At 45.8% G+C, this 16,699-nt stretch overlaps 1 protein-coding gene across 7 annotated transcripts in view; it reads right to left on the bottom strand.

Moving 5' to 3' along the window:
- Positions 1-15,074, bottom strand: part of KLHL15 (kelch like family member 15) — a 113,552-nt gene extending 98,478 nt beyond the window's left edge. For 3 of the 7 annotated variants that reach the window (XM_033948413.1, XM_033948419.1, XM_033948416.1), the window contains exon 1: positions 14,816-14,947. The gene's annotated coding sequence lies outside the window, so the exon portion shown is untranslated. The other 4 variants (XM_033948418.1, XM_033948415.1, XM_033948417.1 and 1 more) reach the window with 4 other exon arrangements.
- Positions 15,075-16,699: the final 1,625 nt, after the last annotated feature.

Here is a 16,699-nt window from a genome sequence, read left to right as displayed (position 1 = left end):
TAGATTCATCAAAGAGGTCATTGCCCTCACAAGGAATATTGGTTAGGCGGTCCTGAAGGTTAGGGTCCATGTCTATGGTACAAAGCCAGGCAAGACGACGCATAGCCACTGAAAAAGCAGCTGCTCTAGCAGATAACTCGAAGGCATCATAAGATGACTGGAGAAGATGTAAACGAAGTTGAGATAAAGAAGCTATAACTTCTTGAAACTCAAAGTGCTTTTGAGTATCCAAATAACTCATGAACTGTGGAAGTAGAGAAATAAGGAACTCAAAATAAGTAACAAAATGAAAATTATAATTAAGGACTTTAGAAGACATCATGGCATTTTGATAGATGCGACGTCCACATTTGTCCATAGTTTTCCCTTCTCTTCCAGGGGGTACAGTGGCATAGACCTTGAAAGGATGGGATCTCTTCAAAGAGGACTCAACAAGCAGGGATTGATGAGATAACTGAGAGTTGTCAAACCCTTTGTGGTGTACAGTTTTATAGCGAGAATCCAATTTTCCTGGAACAGCTGGTAAGGAAAAAGGAGTCTCCATGCACCTACCAAAAGTCTGATTAAAAGCTTATGAAGAGGAAGCTTAAGTGACTCAGCCGGAGGTTGAGGAAGATGCATGACTTCAAGATACTCCTTGGAGTATTTGGAGCCAGTATCTAATTTAAGATCCAAGTCCACAGCCATCTGACAGAGAAAAGATGAAAATGAGAGTTGATCCGCCAGGGCTTTGCCTCGAGAAGGACTCGAAAACGTTGAGGCAGCCTGTGTCGAAGATGAAGCTTCAGCATGTAAAAAGGCATCAGATGAATATGGTGACTTGGACTAGGCAATCGAATGTGGAATATCCTCGAGGTCCGGCATGAGAGACCTCGAACAAGGAGTATGTGGAGTAGAAAGAGGCTTAGTGGAAGAGCCATGTCTCGATGAAGGCCTCGAGTGGTGATGAGAACTGTGTCTGGAAGCAGATCTCGAAGAGCGATGAGACCTAGTTGAAGAATGGAGAGAGGTAGAGGAACCTCGATGCACTCTCAAAGACTCTGCTCCTTGTATAGAGTGTGAGGAATCCTGTCAAGGCACATGTAAAGATTCTGCTCCTTGCTGAACATGCTTAGATGCCAGACCAGACACTCGCAGAGACTCTGCTCCCTGCAAAGAGTGTGGAGGATGAGCCTGAGGCAAGGAAAGCGGCTCGACCTCGCGAGAGTCTGCTACATGCCCAGGCTGGATAAGAGGGAGAAGCTTCGGTCCCATGTTAGTAAGGAACTGAACAATGTGCTTCTCCAACAAGGTCTGGAAGGAAGCCGTCAAAAATGGATCCGCGTATGAAACCGGTCCACTTGCCTTGGCTGGAAGTTCCTTTGGGGTAGTGTGATTGTGCTTCGACTTGGTAGTCTTAGGCACTTTAATCACTACCGCTGGAACAGTTTGCTGAGCTATCTGACCTGAGGAAACAGGGGAAGATACAGCAGATGTTGATGAAGTAAGAGCCGCTGCAAAAGACGAAGGTCTGATGAGGCTTGAGGTGGAAGCAGTAGAAGCTGGAGGACCATCGGCCAAAGTCGAAGCTGAAGTCGTCTTCAAAGTCGAGATTGAGGTCATCTTCGAAGTCAAGGGATCAGAAGAATCCATTTCGAAAAGCTTGTCCACCAGGATACAACGATGCTTAAAAGCACGAGACTGAAGTGTTTGGCAAGGCAGGTACGATCTAGGATGATGTTTAGGCCCAAGGCACTTGAGGCAGCGACGGTGAGGGTCCGTAATAGAGATTGCACGCTGACACTTGCTACACTTCTTGAAGCCCATAGCAGGCCGGGACATAGAAGTGAAAACAGCCGCCGCAAGATCGAAGTTGTTGGGCCATGCGGCCGGCTCCGAAAAATTGACGGTAGAAGAAAATTTTTTTTTTTTTACCGAAAATAAAATAAAGACAAAAACAGCGATTCGTGAAGAAAATAAACACAAACCGCGGTTAGAGAAGGCACAAGTAACAAAGTTAACGCAGAGAGTTGAAGACGGACTTCTCGGCTCTGCGGAAAACTAAGAACTGAGGAGACGCGCCCTGCGTTGGGCGGGAAGGCACTCGCGCATGCACGGTGCGGGCGACTCGAAACTTCAAGTTTCTTTGTCTGCTTGTGAGGCGTCCGCATCTGGGCTCCGTCGGATGACATAAGAACATAAGCAGTGCCTCCGCCGGGTCAGACCATAGGTCCATCCTGCCCAGCAGTCCGCTCCCGCGGCGGCCCAACAGGTCACGACCTGTCAGAATCACCAGAAGGGGCCCCCTTGCCACCTTGGTTCCTCATTGAAGTCCTATCTTCCCATCAAAGTCCTAGCCCTCCGGTCTTGCACATGCAAGACCTGGTTGGCTCTCTATACTTATTACCTGGTTAGCTTCTATACTTGTGTTACATCCCAGCACCTCTCTCAGTATCCCACGATCCCTTTATCCCTCAGGAATCCGTCCAATCCCTGTTTGAATCCCTGTACCGTACTCTGCCTGATCACTTCCTCCGGTAGCGCATTCCAAGTGTCCACGACCCTTTGGGTGAAGAAAAACTTCCTTGCATTTGTTTTGAACCTATCTCCCTTCAGTTTCTCCGAATGTTCCCTCGTACCTGTTGTCCCCCTCAGTCTGAAGAATCTGTCCCTATCCACCCTCTCTATGCCCCTCATGATCTTGAAGGTCTCTATCATATCTCCCGAGCCTCCTTTTTGCCAGAGAGAAGAGCCCCAACCTATCCAACCTCTCGGCGTATGGGCAGTGTTCCAGCCCTCTTACCAGTTTCGTTGCTCTCCTTTGGACTCTCTCAAGTACCGCCATGTCCTTCTTGAGGTGCGGCGACCAATACTGAACGCAGTATGACGTCACCCATATGTGAGAATACCTGCCTGCTTGTCCTGAGATAAAAAATTGATCCACTTGTACCCGCTGTACTCCACTCAGGATTTTGTAGACTTCAATCATATCTCCCCTCAGCCGTCTCTTTTCCAAGCTGAAGAGCCCTAACCGTTTTAGTCTTTCCTCATATGAGAGGAGTTCTATCCTCTTTACCATCTTGGTCAGTCTTTGAACATTTTCTAGCACCACTGTAACTTTTTCTTGAGATAAGGAGACCAGAATTGAATGCAATACTCCAGATGAGGTCGCACCATGGAGCGATACAGGGGCATTATAACATTCTTGGTCTTGTTAACCATCCCTTTTTTAATAATTTCCAGCTTCCTTTTTTGGCCGCCGCCACACACTGGACGGAAGGTTTCATTGTATTGTCTACAATGATACCCAGATCCTTTTCTTGAGCGCTAACCCCGCAAGGTGGACCCTAGCATCCGGTAACTGTGATTCAGGTTATTCTTCCCAATGTGGAAGCCTCTCGTGAGGAACTTTATCAAAAGCTTTCTGAAAATCTAGATACACTATATCAATCGGCTCACCTTTATTCACATGTTTATTCACATTTATTGTTTTATCCTGTATTCTTTGTATATGTAAATCGCTTAGTAATTATGATAGGCGATCAATCAAATAATGAATAAACTTGAAACTTGATCTTCAAAAAAGTCAAGGAAATTTGTTGAGGCACGATCTCCCTTGGCTGAACCCATGCTGACTCTGCCTCATTAAATCATGTTTGTTTCACAATTTTATTTTTTACAATCGTTTCTAACATTTTGCCTGGCACTGAAGTGAGGCTTACTGGTCTGTAATTTCCCGGATCTCACCTGGAGCCCTTTTTAAAAATTGGCAAAACATTGGCCACCCTCCAATCTTCACGTACTACAGATGATTTTAGCAACAGGTTACAGATCACTAACAGCAGGTCAGCAATTTCATGTTTGAGTTCTTTTAGTACCCTGGGATGTATACCATCAGGTCCTGGCGATTTATCACTTTTTAACTTGTCAATTTGGCTCAGTACATCTTCCAGATTCACCGAGATTTCTTGCAGTTCCTCCGCATCATCGCCCTTGAAAACCGTTTCCAGTAGATCTCTTACATCTTCTTCGTAAAGACCAAAGCAAAGAATTCATTCAGTCTTTCCGCTATGGCCTTATCCTCCCTTTCGCTCCTTGATCATCCAACGGTCCCACAGATTCCCTCACAGGTTTTCTGCTTCTGATGTACCAAAAAAAATGCTATGAGTTTTTGCCTCTTTTGCAAGTTTCTCTTCATATTCTTTCTTATCTGTCTTTATCAATGCTTTGCATCTAACTTGCCAATGCTTGTGTTTCTTATTTTCTTCATTCAAATCCTTTTTCCATTCTTTAAAGAATGTTTTTTTGGCTCTAATAGCCTCTTTCACTTCACCTTTTAACCACAGAGGTGAAGGAAGCCATAAATGAAAAGGACTCCTTTAAGACGTGGAAACGCACAAAAACATCCGAAGCTTGGAACAAACAGAGATGATCAGAAAAAATGTCACAAGGCGTTGAGGGTTGCCAAAAAGGTCTACGAGGAGAAAATAGCGCAAGAGGCCAAAACTTTCAAGCCCTTTTTTAGATACGTAAAAGGGAAAAAACCCGCACGGGAGGTGGTGGGACCGCTGGACGACCTGGGAGGAAAAGGGTGTGTCAAGGATGACAAACAAATGGTTCATAGACAAAACCGCCGAAGACAAAGGTGCACGTCGACAACTGAGCGCAAGATGGAAGCACGTGCCGAAGAAAAAGAGTGTTTTTAGGGGCTCCGACGGGGTTTTTTGTTGGGGAACCCCCCCAGTTTACTTAATACAGATCGCGGCAACATTGTGGGGGGTTTGGGGGTTTGTAACCTTCCTCATTATATTGGAAACTTAACTGTTTCCCTGTTTTTTAGGGAAAAAGTGAAGTTTTCAGTAAAATGTGGGGGGTTACAACCCCCCAAACGCCCCCACAACGCGGCACGATCTGTATAAAGTAAAGTGGGGGGATTCCCCCCCACACCCCGTCAGAGCCCTTTAAAACAGTCATTTTCTTCAGTGCGCACCTCCACACTGCGCTCAGTTGTCTGTGCGCGCCTTTGTCCCGGCATGCTTTTGACCTGACACCCAAACAAATTGCAGACAGACTGAATTCCTTCTTTGCATCTGTCTTTACAAAGGAAGACACCGCAGCAATACCTGACACAGTGAAAGTGTTCAAGGGAGTCGTACAGGAAAGCCTCACCACAATAGAAGTGGACTTGGACCAGATTTACCACCAGATTGACAAACTTAAAAGTGATAAATCTCCTGGACTGGACGGAATTCATCCGAGAGTCCTAAAAGAACTAAAATTTGAAATCGGAGAACTATTGCAAAAACTTGTCAACCTGTCAATCAAAACAGGACAGATACCGGACGACTGGAAGATAGCAAATGTCACGCCGATATTTAAAAAAGGATCGAGAGGAGTGCCAGGCAACTACAGACCTGTAAGTCTCACGTCTGTCCCTGGAAAGATGGTTGAGGTGCTGATCAAAGATAGCATAGTCCGGCACCTAGACACACACGACCTGAGAGCCAGTCAATGTGGCTTCAGGAAAGGGAAATCATGTTTGACGAACCTACTTCAATTTTTTGAGACAGTGAATAGACAAATTGATAGTGGAGAACCGGTGGATATATATATTTGGACTTTCAGAAAGCGTTCGACAAGGTTCCACATGTAAGACTTCTCAGGAAATTACAAGGCCATGGAATAGAGGGAGATATACTAAGATGGATAGGCAAATGGCTAGAGAACAGAAAACAGAGAGTGGGCATAAATGGGAAGTTCTCAGAATGGCAAAAAGTAACTAGCGGTGTACCCCAGGGCAGTACTTGGACCCATCTTATTTAATATTTTCATAAATGACCTGGAAGAAGGAACATCCAGTGAAATCATCAAGTTTGCAGACGACACAAAGCTATGCCTGGCAATCAGATCGCAGGACAGCGAGGAACTCCAGAGCGACTTGAATCAATTGGAGAAGTGGGCAGATAAATGGCAGATGAATTTTAAAGTGGAAAAATGTAAAGTGACGCATTTAGGCAGAAAAAATAAAGATCACAAGTATAGTATGTCAGGTGTAACTCTGGCAAAGACCGAACAGGAAAAGGACCTGGGTGTACTGATAGATAGGACCCTGAAACCGATGGTGCAATGTGCGGTGGCAGCAAAGAAAGCAAATATAATGCTAGGCATGATAAAGAAGGGAATTACGAGTAGATCAGAGAAAGTAATAATACCGCTCTACAGAGCCATGGTCAGACACCTGGAATACTGTGTCCAGCATTGGTCTCCATACCTAAAGAAGGATATAAAACTGCTAGAGAGGGTGCAGAGACGAGCAACGAAGCTAGTGAAAGGTATGGAGAACCTGGACTACGAGGAACAACTTAGGAGACTGGGGTTGTTCTCCCTTGAGAAGAGGAGACTGCGAGGGGATCTGATCGAGACTTTCAAAATACTGAAAGGATTTGACAAAATGGAGCAGGGAAAGCAGTTATTTACAATGTCCAGTGTGACGGACAAGAGGACATAGACTGAAGCTGAGGGGGACAGGTTCAGGATGAATATCAGGAAGTTCTGTTTCACGCAGCGAGTGGTGGACACCTGGAATGCTCTCCCAGAGAAAGTAATTGCAGAATCCACCGTTCTAGGATTTAAGGGTAAATAAGATGCACATCTCCCTTGAGAAGCATTCAATGATATGGGGACTAAAACTATGCCAGGGTACACCTGGCGGGGCCTCCGCATGTGCGGATCACTGGACATGATGGACCTAGGGTCTGATCCGGAGATGGCAATTCTTATGTTCACACCGGCTCTCGTTTCCTCTTCTTTCCACCTCTGCTGATACGTGGAATACATCTGGTCTGGACTTCTACGACGGTATTTTTAAATAACATCCACGCCTGGTTTAGTCCTAACCTTTGCAACCGATCCTTTTAGCTTCTTTTTAACCATTTTCTTCATTTTATCATATCACCCTTTCAAAAATTAAACGCCCTTACAGTAGATTTTTTTGCGACAATTCCCAGCGCACCCAACACATTTAACTCCTGTACTATGTCTTGCATTCCACTAAGCACCAAATCTAAAATAGCACCCCACTTGTCGGTTCTCAGACCTGTTGCTCCAAGAAGCAGTCATTTATGACATCTAGGAATTTTACCTCCCTAGCACTCCTTCATGTAACATTTAACCAGTTCTTAACTCTCTTTTTAAGAATCTCTTGTCTATCTGTCATATTTCATTGTCCTCCTGTCTTCTTTATCTCATCTACTACATCCAGTTCCAACACTTATTTGTTCCTTTCAGCTTTCTTCCATTTGTTTTATAACTTTTTATTGAAATATTTCAAGATATGCTTCAAATTATACTTCATCACCCTCACAGAGGTCCAAAACAAAGCTAACAGATATACTTTTGTTGATGATTTGATGATTAGAGATATCTATAGTCAACTTCCCAACCTCCCCAACTCTCCTCCCCCAGATTATCCTACTACTGTTGTAGCTGATCCCAGTAGTGTTTGAAAGGATTCTTCCATTTTTGCACTTGAGCTATTAATTTATTTGCAAAAGAAGTGGAAGTAGTAGGGCCAATAGGAAACAGTGATCACAACATGATCCAGTACAAATTAGGAGTAAGTACAACAAAAGGCAAAAGAACCACAGTGACAACGCTCAACTTCAAGAAAGGGAACTATGATGCTATGAGAGCAATGGTAAGAAAAAAACTTAGAAACAGCTCAAGGAAAACAGAAACTGTAGAGCAAGCCTGGTCTCTATTCAAGGGCACAGTGCAAGAAGCACAACATATGTACATCCCCATATTTAGAAAAGGGTGCAAAAAAAACCGAACAAAAGACCCCGCATGGATAAACAATGAGGTGAAGAAAGCGATAGGAGACAAAAAAAAATCATTCCGGAAATGGAAAAAGGACCAGACTGGGGAAAACTGGGATGAACACAGGAAAAGCCAAAGAGAATGTCACCAAGTGGTTAGGAGAGCGAAAAGAGAATACGAAGAGAGACTAGCCAGGGAGGCAAAAAACTTCAAATCATTCTTCAGATATGTTAAGGGGAAGAAACCGGCGAGGGAGGAAGTAGGACCGTTGGATGATGGAGATAAAAAGGGAGTGATAAAGGAGCAAAAAGAGGTAGCTGACAGGTTAAACAAATTCTTCTCGTCAGTCTTCACAAGCGAGGACACATCCAATGTACCGGAACCCGACGTGATCTTCCATGGTGATCAAGAAGAAAAACTGTCGGCAATAGAGGTGAGCCATGAGGATGTCCTCCAACAGATAGATAGATTGAAAAGCGACAAATCACCAGGCCCAGACGGAATCCATCCTAGGGTACTAAAAGAACTAAGAAATGAGATAGCGGAAATACTCCAACGAGTTTGCAACCTATCCTTGAAAACTGGAGAGATACCGGAGGACTGGAAGATAGCAAATGTTACACCTATCTTCAAAAAGGGGTCAAGAGGAGACCCGGGAAACTATAGGCCGGTAAGTTTGACATCGGTTCCAGGCAAGATGGTAGAAGCACTGATAAAGGACAGCATCTGTGAGCACATAGAAAAAAATGGGCTGATGAAAGCGAGCCAACATGGCTTCTGCAAGGGAAGATCGTGCCAAACAAACTTACTGCACTTCTTCGAGGGGGTAAACAGCCATTTGGACAAAGGGGAACCTGTAGACATCATCTACCTTGACTTCCAAAAGGCCTTTGACAAGGTACCCCATGAGCGGTTACTTAGGAAGCTGTGGAACCACGGGGTGGAAGGGGACGTACACAGATGGGTCAAACACTGGTTGGCAGGCAGGAGACAGAGGGTTGGAGTGAAGGGTCACTACTCGGGATGGAGAAAGGTCACGAGTGGAGTTCCGCAGGGGTCTGTACTTGGACCGCTGCTGTTCAATGTATTTATTAATGACCTGGAAACGGGGACGAAATGTGAAGTTATAAAATTTGCGGATGACACTAAACTCTGTAGAAGGGTCAGAACTACAGAAGAGTGTGAGGCCCTACAAAGAGACCTAAGCAAACTGGAGGAGTGGGCAAATAAATGGCAGATGAAATTCAATGTAGGGAAATGCAAGGTCATGCATATAGGGAGAAAGAACCCGATGTTCAGCTACCAAATGGGGGGATTAGTATTAGAGGGAAGTAACCTTGAAAGAGATTTGGGTGTACTGGTGGATACAACAATGAAGTCAACGGCGCAATGCGCAGCAGCCGCGAAGAAGGCGAACAGAATGTTGGGTATTATTAAAAATGGTATTACGACCAGAACGAAAGAAGTCATCCTGCCGTTGTATCGGGCAATGGTGCGCCCGCACCTGGAGTACTGTGTTCAGTATTGGTCACCGCATCTTAAGAAGGATATGGCAATACTTGAGAGGGTCCAGAGGAGAGCGACACGAATGATTAAGGGCATGGAAAACCTTTCATACACTGAAAGATTGGAGAAGCTGGAGCTCTTCTCCCTGGAAAAGCGGAGACTCAGAGGAGACATGATAGAGACCTACAAGATCATGAAGGGCATAGAGAAAGTGGAGAGAGACAGATTCTTCAAACTTTCAAAACATAAAAGAACAAGAGGGCATTCGGAAAAATTAGAAGGGGATAGATTCAAAACAAATGCTAGGAAGTTTTTCTTTACTCAGCGGGTGGTGGACACCTGGAATGCGCTTCCAGAGGATGTAATAGGGCAGAGTACGGTACTGGGGTTTAAGAAAGGATTGGACAATTTCCTGTTGGAAAAGGGAATAGAGGGGTATAGATAGAGGATTATTACGCAGGTTCTGGACCTGTTGGGCCGCCGCGTGAGCGGACTGCTGGGCACGATGGACCTCAGGTCTGACCCGGCAGAGGCATTGCTTATGTGCTTATGTGCTTATATAATATACTGTAGTGTCTGCCGCCATCTAGTAATGGATAATGTAGTAGGATTTCCACTTTTCACTGCATCCACCTACAGTTATTAAAAAAATATTTTCCTTCACCTCTTCCTCTTATTCCCTTCTTTCATGGGCTCTTTTTTCTCCCCTCTCCACCTAGACTCTTCACCTCTCAGCCCAACATCCAAGCTCTATCTCCCTGCCCCGACATCAAGCATTTTCTCTCTCCCCCTGCCATCCAACATCTCTTCTCTCTCTCCTTACCATCCAGCATTGCCTATCTGCCTCTACTCCTAGCAAGCAGAATTCCCCTGCCCCTATCATCATTACCACTAACTCTCCCTCCCTCCTATGCATTATTGCCCTTGTCTCTCTATCCCCTCCTCTCTATTAAGCCCTCTTTCTCCCTCCCACCATCTAGCATAGCCCAATCTCTCCCCCTCGTCTGATGCAGTATTGCACATCTCTCTTCCCACCATTCTAACATTTTCTGTCTCACTCTCCTTCCCCCAGCATCCAACATATCATTTGACTCTCTCCCCTCCCTCATCCAGTATTGCCCTGTGTGTCTGTTTTGCTCCTGTCCCATGCAGTATTGACCACTTTCTCTCTCTTGTTCCAGTCCAATATTGCTTGTCCTTATCTCTCTCTCCAGGTCAACATTCCCTCCCTTATCCAATATTGCTCTGGTGTTTTGTTTCCCATCCTATCAAGTAATGTCTCATTTCTCTCTCTTCTAAGCCCACCTGTCTGTCTCTCCCTTCGATCCAGTGCTGCCCCATCTCTCCCTCTTTTTCTCTGTAATCTAGCACACTGTTCTTCAACTGCCGGTCCACGGACCGATGTCAGTCCACAGAAAATTCCTGCCGGTCTGTGCAGGGCTGGCGAGATCGACACCGTTAAATTTCCTGCCCCGGTGGTGTTAGCGGAAATCTGATGTTCTTCCCAGCCTCGGGCGATCAAGACAGGCTGCCGACATCAGGCATTCCCTCTGTGAGTCTCGCCTATGCGGAAACAGGAAGTTGAAACAAAATAGGCGGGACTCAGAGAGTAAAGGTCCCAATGTCGGAAGCCTGTCTTGATTGTTGCCCCTGCCGAGTCGCCGAAGAGGGCCGCGGGGAAGGTGCAGGTAGAAGGGAGATGGTCAGTGTGCGCGGGGGGGGGGGGAGGGGGGGTCAGTATGTGGATTGGAGCCATCAGCAGCGTCTGTGTTGAGAGTCTGCCCACATGCAGGATGCGGCAGGTAGGGGCCTCCGGCTCATCTTGGGGGCAAGGCCTGTGGTGCAACGCTGTTTTTGCCAGCTTGGGGGGGCCGCGAATGTGCAGGGTGCGCAGGAGCAAGATCATGGGGAGCCTTCGACATTGGCTGTCTCCCCTCCCAGCAGCTCTCGTACTTACCAGGGCAGTGATTCGCTTTGGCAACTTCCCCTTTCTTCAGAGGCGGCAACGGACCCAAGGCTGCCTAAGGAAATCGCTGCTGCAGGCAAGTACTGAGAGCTGCTGGAAAGAGAGGAAGCCACTTTTGGAGGCTGGGAAGCTTCTGGATAAAGGGAGAGCTGCTACTGGACCTGGAGGGAGGTAGAATGAGAGATGCTACTGGGAGGGGAGGAGGGAAAGGGATTGGAAGAAAGTTAATGTTGGATAGGGGGGAGGAGGGAAGGAAGAAGGAAAAGAGGAAGGAAACAGCTGGCAGGGAGATTACAGGAGGGGAAGGGGGTCAGGGTGGAATGGAAAGATCAGATGAGGGAAAGGGGAGAGAAAGAGGAATGAGAAAGTAGAGAGAGATTGATGCTGGAAAGGGGGTCAGCAGAGAACTGAGAGAGGGATAAAGATGCTAGATCTGGTGTAGGAGAGATAAAAATGAAGAAAGCAGTGAAGCTGGAATGAATGATATAAAAAGGAGAGATGAGGCACAGGCTGGATGGAAAGGGGAGAGGGGCATAGAAAGAAGTCAGATACATATGGAAGGGGGAGAGGGCAGACAGTGAATGGAACGGACAGATGCTGGATTGAAGAGACAGGGCAGACGCTGGAAAGAAAAGAGTGAAAAGAAGATGAAAGCAGAGACCACAAAAGGTAGAAAAAAATAATTTTATTTCTATTTTGTCATTAGAATATATCAGATTTGATATATATATATCCTGCTAGAAACATAACTGGGGACTGCAAAGCCCAGGCAGTGCTTCTTTAGCTTCCAGCTGGCTTAGGGCTCTCTCACCAGGGGGCACTCCCCTAACACTATTCCTGTCATGTATGACTGCAGTATTCTGTTAGCATGATATTTCTGTGTAGCATTCTGTAATAATTTGGCTGGTTCAGTTTTCTTGATAGTAGAGGTGATATATGTGAAGGGGAGGGGAGACAGGGGTTTTGTTGATCCTTGCTCTGTATATTTATATTTATATAAAATAACAATTGTACAGAATATTATTTCTTTTTATACTTTAATAAAATACATTCAATATAAAATCATAACTGAGGCTTGTGCGGATGGTATCAGATGGTTTGTGGGGACCGAGCTTGCGGAGATGGGGCGGAAATGTGTTTTTTTTATTTCGGTCTTAGTAGTTTGCCGGTCCACAAAATAATTCTTTTATTTCTGCCGGTCCACGGGTGTAAAAAGGTTGAAAAACAATGATCTAGGCTTCCCTCTGTCTCCCTTCCCTATGCAGTATTACCTCTGTGTTTCTCTCTTCAACATCCTGAAGGAAAAGGGGATAGAGGGTTACTATACAGGTCCTGGACCTGGTGGGCCCCCGCGTGAGCGGACTGCTGGGCATGATGGACCTCTGGTCTGACTCAGCAGAGGCACTTCTTATGCCTGTATTTTCTCCCCTTCCCCACTCCATTGAGCACTTTTCCTCTTTCCAGGTGCCTCCTCCATCAGGCTGCTGTACTAAAGTTAAGCATGCTGCTACTTCCCCTGTCGGCCCCATCTCCTGTGAAGGAGGACATTGATATCTGAGTGGTTGGGGCTGCTAGGGAAGAACGAGCTTGCAGAGCTGTGGGTCCTGATATCTAACTTTAGTACAGCAGCTTATTGGAGGAAGCACCAGGATTGAGGAAAGGTGCTGCACGCTGGTGGGTGGGTAGGGGAGAGGGGGCCATACCATATGGGCAAAGAAGGTTAAGGTTGTGGTTGTAGCAGGGATGCCCATACACAGAAGTGACACCAAACTCCTGCACCACAGCTGGGGAGCTGACATGGCACACCAGTTGAAAAACACTGTTCTGAGGATTTTTCTTTCAGAGCTTTTCAAAGCCTCTTTTGTACCCCACTATGTTATTCACTTTGACCACATTCTCCAGCAACAAATTACACATGTTAGTTATGGGCTATATCATCATCATAATAATAATTTTAAAAATCCTTTCTAGCAGAGGGCAGTGTCTTCACCCCACCATCTCTTTTAGAAACTCAAGTTTGGGTATTATGTCCAGTTGATACAGAGATTGGTTACTAAAATGGTCAGTGGTCTGTTATAAAGCACATGGGGCAAACGTAAAAATTTAAAAATATGTACATATTGGAAGAAAAGCATGAACAGGGAGATATGATAAGAGACATTTAAATACCTCAAACTCACGGCCCGTCAGGTACTATTTTGAGGCCCTCAGTATTATAAAGAATGATTCTTTATGGAAAATTTGTGCCTTAAGTGTCTGGCAGTTGCATTCTGGAACGTTGCCCGCCTCACTGCTGTAACCTCACGCAAGCAATTTCCTGCATCTATATATGATTGTGAGGTGGAGTGGAGAGAACAATCGCATACAGATGCAGGAAAGCACTTGCGTGAGATTACAGCCCAGTGAGCCCAGTAAGGTGGGCAACGTTCCAGAACCAGTGCAGCTTCTGCATGTGTCCGGTGCTGGAGGAGGCGAAAGATGAAGGCAGTTGTGGACGCGACCGAACACTTAAGGCACAGGTTTGCCATAAAGAATATTCTTTATAATACCGAGGGCCTCAAAATAGTTGGTCCAAAATCTCATCTCTTGCAGTTTTTCACTTTCTGCATATTGCACTGCTTTCAGCTGTGTATAGTTGAAATTATCAGAAGCAATTAAGGAAAGATTTATAAACTATAATTGCTTCTGATAATTTCATATAATCTACATTTTGGATTTGTAGGTACTTACCTCACGCAAAGTTGTCATTTCTTTAATAAGACATTAGCTATTTTTTTCTGTGGCCCTCTAAGTAACTACAAATTCAAAATGTGGCCCTGAAAAGAAAGGGTTTGAGTTTTGAGACCCCTGCTCTAAGGAATTAATGCACAGGAGGTGGAATCTCTCATTTGAATGATAATCTAAAAGAATACTGTACTTTATAACAGAAAGGATGGTGAATTCATGAAACAGCCTCCAATGAAGACTCTACCTGAATTCAAGCAAGCTAGGATTAGTACACAGGATCAATAAGGGAGGGCAATGGATAGTACATTGTATGGATGAACTGACTGGTTAGTCTTTACGTGCCTTCGTTTATGTATTTTATGGAAAGGTTTCGAGTCCAGGCTTAAAACAATGAAAAACTTTGAGAACGGGTCTAGTGCTTGGCAGTCAAAGATCAATGCAAAAAAACCCAACAACAAACCACCCCAAAGGCGGGGGGAGGGGGGGTGTCAAGGTACCTGTAGTACAAAATTTAACAACTGGCTGCTATCAGAGAAAGGATGCTAAATTTTCCAGATCTTTGATCTAACGCTACACTAGAATATGTCATGTTCAGGGGATAACGAAGATAGTATGGCATAACCGCTAGGTTGCGAAGTCCTCCAACAGAGAATTTAAGGGGAAGAAGGTCAGACTCGCGGAATGCAGCAGCTTAGAAAGAGAAGAGATGGGGCCGAGCAAGGCCTGAACTCGGCTCTCAAGGAAGCGCCCGCCCCTCCCCCCACGGAAGCGCTAACAACGTCTATCAGCAGAGAACCGGGAGCCTCAACCCCCACTCACCTGCCCCCGCGGGGACGCTCCACGCCCGTCCAGCTGTCACCCTTAAAGCCTTCCCCCACCCTACTCTCCCGTCTGCGGACTCCGGGTGGGAGGGGGACACTTCCGCTTCCGGGCCGGCCCGTTGCTATAGTGACGGAGCAGCGTACCGAAGCGAAATGGACTGTGGCTCAGAGCGCGCACACGCGCGCCTCTTCAGTCCCGCCACAGGGACCAGATCACACGCGCCAAGCAGCCCTCCTCACGCGCTCAAGGAGGTGTCGGGCGCGAGGGGGGAGGAGGAGGAGGAGGAGGAGTTTGAGAGGAGAAATACTCGGCTGGAAAGGGATAGGTTTTGAGAGGTTAGGGTTTAAAAGAGGGAGGAGAGGGTGGTGTGGAGTGAGAGAGAGAGATACCAGACCCGAGGGTTGGGTTTTTCAGAAATGTTAGATGGGGGAGAAGGGTTTGAAAGAGGGAGAGCTACCAGGCTGGGGCGAAGTGATGTGGGCTGAGAGAGAAAATGCTTCCATAGCTTTTCAGTGATTTGGGTTACTCTGAAATGTTAGTTGGACCTAACTTTATTTTATCCCAGAACTGTCACCACAGTGACCCTTGATGTAGGCGTTCCTCAGACGCTGAAAAGAGTTGTTAACCAGGGACAGCAGGCAGATATTTTCAACATGTGGGAAATGTCATCCTCGGAGCCCTGTAGTGGACAGCCTCACAAGCAGACTTCCTTGTAGAACTGTAGGGTCATGAAATGATTAACTGTTGTTTAAAATATTGCTGAAAACTGTACAATCTACTGACCTCATCTGCCTAAAATGTATGTCCCTACTTTACCACATTGTAAGCTAAATAGATAAGAGTTTGAGCCATGATGTACCCTGCCCTTCTGTACATTTAACATTTAGAACTGTAAGAATTAGATAAGTGAGCTTAGAACCAATGAGTGTTAAGAAAAGTAACAGTGAAAAGCTTTTTCTAGAATTCAGTTGTATAGCCAGAAAAATGAATAAATATCTCTGTAACTTCCTGGTTTTTCGGCACTTCTGAGCCAGCTTGGAGCTCAGGGGTCCAGCATGCTGTAATAAACCTCTTGTACTTTCTTCAAGCCTCTGACTTTGTGTGTCCAAGTGACCTTTCATTTGGCTTCCGAACAGGGACTTGAAGGTCTCTTGACCACTGGTTACTCGATTGGTCACTTGTTTCTGGTCCTACGGCTGACGTGTCTGCTTAGCCGGCTGCCTTCCTTTTGGGGGGGTTGGCAGACCTCAGGACGTTCGACCACTTCAACTGACTTATCCAGTCTCAATTTAAAGTACAAGAATCTATATCAGTTTAATTCTGTCCTGGAGTGGCCACCATCTGGTAAGTGGGAATTGATCATCCCATTCCTGTCTCTTGTCTCCTGCCTAGTAAGCCACTTGATCCGTCGCTGAAGTCATGGGGAGGGATTCTAGGAACTGTTATTTTCTGATTGAGTAACTAAACTGAAGTCTGTTGTGTTTTGTGTGTTTGAGAGTGTCTGAGACGTCCTTGAGGACGAAGCGAGTGCGGACCTGTTAGTACTGCGTTTCCCTAGTCCGGAGATGGGCAGGGCCAGGAATATAGGGAAGTGTTTTTGTCCTCCATTGCACAATGGGGGGATGTCAGTCTATCTATGAGGACCCCTTGATACAATGTTAGCTAATTTTAAAAAGGGATTTGGCTCTGATTATGGGACTACACTTAACAAATCAACCCTTATTCGTCTGTGCCTGTTAGAATGGCTGACGTTTGGTGTGGGCTGGCCCCCTCTGGCTCCCTGGAAGAGGACATTACCCATCAGGTTTTTATGCATTCGTTTGCTGTCAGTTCCTCTTCCAGTCAGCCAATTTTGCATTCCAATGGGAAAACCCTTCCACA

The sequence above is a fragment of the Geotrypetes seraphini genome, chromosome 6, assembly GCF_902459505.1.
Source record: "Geotrypetes seraphini chromosome 6, aGeoSer1.1, whole genome shotgun sequence".
Classification (NCBI taxonomy): domain Eukaryota; kingdom Metazoa; phylum Chordata; class Amphibia; order Gymnophiona; family Dermophiidae; genus Geotrypetes; species Geotrypetes seraphini.
Note: the sequence above shows the minus strand (reverse complement) of the source record. Positions and strands in the feature narration are given on the sequence as shown.